The sequence below is a fragment of the Gossypium raimondii genome, chromosome 6 (genome assembly GCF_025698545.1).
Source record: "Gossypium raimondii isolate GPD5lz chromosome 6, ASM2569854v1, whole genome shotgun sequence".
Classification (NCBI taxonomy): Eukaryota; Viridiplantae; Streptophyta; class Magnoliopsida; order Malvales; family Malvaceae; genus Gossypium; species Gossypium raimondii.
This window is the reverse complement of record NC_068570.1, coordinates 8,296,671-8,300,519: the sequence shown is the minus strand read 5'-3', so window position 1 is coordinate 8,300,519 and position 3,849 is coordinate 8,296,671. Positions and strand designations below refer to the sequence as shown.

Here is a 3,849-nt window from a genome sequence, read left to right as displayed (position 1 = left end):
GTTTTGCAATTAATCATCCGATGCTTAAAGAATTGCTAATAAACCATAAAATCTTAAACTTTAAAATAAAAAATTAATGAATAATAAAAGAAGTAAAGATTTTATATAACAAACAATCAAGAGGAAGAAAAAAAAACTAAAAGCTTCACGAACATGGCTTCATATGTATGTTTTTAATAAAGATTTTAAGTAAAGATTTTTTTTTAAAAAAAACGGGGATAGACTTAAAAATGGAAATGGGAGTCGCCACCGATCCTTTATTGGGGTGTGATAGGCTCACCTTAAAACGATTTTGGTCTACGAGATTTGAGAAAACAGGTTCAGGAGTCGGTTACGCACGAGGAAGAATTAGCACCCTCGTAACGCCCAAAATTGGTACCGAATCGATTGTTTAATGTCTTAATGTCGAAATTTTGAAAAGATTTAAAATAAGATCCTTTGAAAAGAAATTTGAATAAAATGGATTGGAAGATGAGACTCACTTATAAATTGTCACACTCAGTAAGTTAGAGTGCAACATTTTAAATCAAAATTAAGTTTATCTTTTGACATTTAAAACCTATGCATTTTAAAAAGGATATCTGATTATTTGGGTCAAATGAGAAAATCAAAACCCAGTAAGTTAGGGTTCGATTCCACAGAATTCCTAAATATCGAATATTGCCTTTATTTGTTTTTGTCAAAAGAATCCTCGTCTCGAGGAAAGGATATGTCATATCGAATAAGTTAGGACACAACATATCGACTTCCCGAGAATGAATTTATTATTTACGTTTTGAAAAGGATATCGAATTTCTTAGATGCAACGAGGAAGATTGGAATCCAGTAAGTTAGGACACAATCTTTTCGAGGATCCAAATTTCGAATGTCGCGTGGCTTTGAAAGTTTTTGAATAAATTGGTTTTGATACTTAAGTAATGTTAGACACAACTTTGAATGAGTAAAAGCGCAATGGAATGATAGTGTTCGACGCGATGTGAAAATTCGTAAACCACAATACATGTTAACAAGCATAAATAAAACAATAAATACCAATAGACGAATACCATACATAAAGATAATAATCTCATGCCATGCACCATTTAAATACTAATATGAACGATTAGCAATGAATTGATTGTATAATACAAAATAAATTAAAATGAAATAATCGTAAAATAAATTTCAAGGTAGTAACCAAACGTTTTAAAAATAAATAGGATTTAAGATAAGATACGTAAAACAAGTTGAATAAATGGTAATAAAAATTTAAATATATAGCACACGAAAACAAAATAAAATAAAAGACTAGTACAAATCGATTTAAAGCTAGTGTTATGGAATAAATTTAAAATTTTAAGTATAAAGCAACTAAAAATAAAACCACATAAAATAACTTAAAATAAATCATTTGCAAAGTAGGTTAAAGTAACACCTAATAAATTAAATATGATATATAAAAGAGGATTTTAAAATAAATAGATTTAAGGATGATCAAACTTTAAAATAGCATGTAAAACACTTCAAACTAAATAATATATATACGTACATATATTAAAAATAGGTGTTATATACAATAGTTTAAAATATGTAAATAAAGTAATTAAAGAAGGAAATGAAATCGTTTGAAATGTAAAATATATCAAAACAATTTAAACAAAGGTTAAAATCGAATTGGAACTACCACAAAATACGGGGTATAAATAATAAATAAAGAAAAGAGGTCAGGGACCATATTAACATATGCATGAAGATAACAAGGATCTAAATAGAAAATATCCCAATAACCTCTATGCGCAGTGCTACGTTGGACTAGAACGCTATAAAAATAAAATAAAATAAGGTGAAATAGATAAAATGATTTAGAGATAAATTATAAAACCAAGGGGACCGTATGCGCAAATAGACCAAACGACCAAAGTGCGCGGATCTTTCCCTGGATCGGGTCACCACGCGGGTCGATAGCCAACAAAACGGTGCCGCTTGGATGAATGATATAAATAAATAAATAAACCCTAAACAAGGTTCATTCAGTCAGAAAAAAAACAACAACAACAAGGGAATAAACCCTAAACGATGCCCCTCCCTTCTCCGCCGCCTTGAAAGCCTGGGCTCTCCTCTCTCATTCCGATTCGGACAGAGTAGAAGATGGCTCCAACGGCGAGCAAAGGTAAAATTCCTCTCAAACTCGCAGAAGAACGGAGAGCACAGCCTCTAGCTTCCCTTTTTCTGCCGCTTCACCTTTACCTCTGCCCGTAAACTCCGTTTTGCTCGGAGGGAGGGCTTCATTGGTGCCCCCCGATGGTAAGTTTTCCTTCTCCTCTCTTATTCCTCCCCCTTTTTTTTTTCCATAATTGCTGAATAAATAAATAGAAAAGAATAAACCAGAGACAAAAAGGAACACTGCAATCACCTTTGGTTTTTTGCTTTTTTTGCTTCTCTGAAACTTTTTTGCTTTCTCTATTCAATTTTTTTTAAAAAAAAAGATCCCCCTTTCAGTGTTACAATTGGCTTTTTATAGCCAAAAATAAAAGAATAACAATAAAAAATAAATGTAACACCCAAATTTTGCCCGGCCCGAGCCCAAAATTAAAACCCAAATAAAATATAAAAATAAACAATAATAAATGTCTAGTTTTTTTACAAATCCAAACCAAAACAAAATCATTTTAACCCAATTACAATGGTAACTTAACCCACTAAGCCTAATCATTTTCTACCCAAGCCCAATACGAACCTAACCCACTAAACCTAATTAGCTAACCCTGGCCCAACCTAGCCCAAAGCATTCCCCAGAACCGAAACCCTAGCTTTCAGCAACTAGTGACGCCGCCGTCGAACCCAGGGCCTCTTCCGCGCGTGCTGCACCTCCATGCGCGTGCTTCGCCCCAGCTGGCCTCCGTATGTGCCACGTCCTTGACGCCGTACCCCGTACTTGCACAAGCAGACAAACAAAACGAACAAGCAGAAAACAACAGTAAAATAAAAGAGAAAAAAAGGATATTTTGTTGCAATTCTTCGTTTTCTTTCTATTTTCTGGCTATATAAAAGCCAAATACGCATTGTAAACTTTTTTTTGACACACAGATACAGATTAAAAGATTCGAAATAGAAAATCAGAGGAAATTTTCAGAATATAGGAGGTGATTCAAATTTTTAATTTTGGCTTTTCTTTTCTGTTAATCCCTTTTTGTGTTGGTGTGATTGACGGTTCGAAAGGAAATAAAAGAAAGAGATTAGAGGGTAAAGAGCGTACCTGGTGGTCGATCCTTTGTGAGGAACCGGAGCCTCCAAACGCTGGTTGGCAGAGCGGCGCGCAAAGGGCGATCTGCTTAGGGTTCGCAGATCCATCAAGATGGCTTAGTGCCTTGTCCCTTATTTATTTATTTTTTATTTTTGTGCATACTATAGAACGGCGCCGTTTGAAGTCGTTCTCATGGCTCCAAAACGGTGCCGTATTGGGCCATTAAACCGAGGACCCGACCCAGTTGCGCGCGTTTTGGTGGGGAGGGATATTTGCGTGCCACATCCTTCCCGTTTCGCGATGTGTTTCAATTTGGTCCTGTTAATTTATTTCATTTTGGGCAGTACAATTTGTTGTTGTTTTCAATTTGGCCCAGGTTGTGCACCGCGTTTTGGAGGGACGGGAATTATTTCCCATCTAGTCCCCCATGTTATTCGCGTGTCCCCTTTTGGCCCCCCAAATGTGCTTTATTTTCATTTTCTTCCTTCTCATTTAGAATTTAACACAATTTCACCCAAAAATCTAACTTTCTTTCTTACCTAAGTTTCTTAAGTTTATTATCAACACTATTCCGATATTAATATATTATTATTTTGAATCTAACGTTAATATTATATAAACTTATC

General features: G+C 34.6%; 1 long non-coding RNA gene across 1 annotated transcript; it reads right to left on the bottom strand.

Moving 5' to 3' along the window:
• Positions 1-1,808: 1,808 nt before the first annotated feature.
• Positions 1,809-3,342, bottom strand: LOC105774571 (uncharacterized). Its single transcript, XR_001127430.2, has 2 exons — positions 3,236-3,342; positions 1,809-2,913 (listed from the first exon to the last, which is right to left on the bottom strand). It is a non-coding gene; the product is annotated as an uncharacterized LOC105774571 (long non-coding RNA).
• Positions 3,343-3,849: the final 507 nt, after the last annotated feature.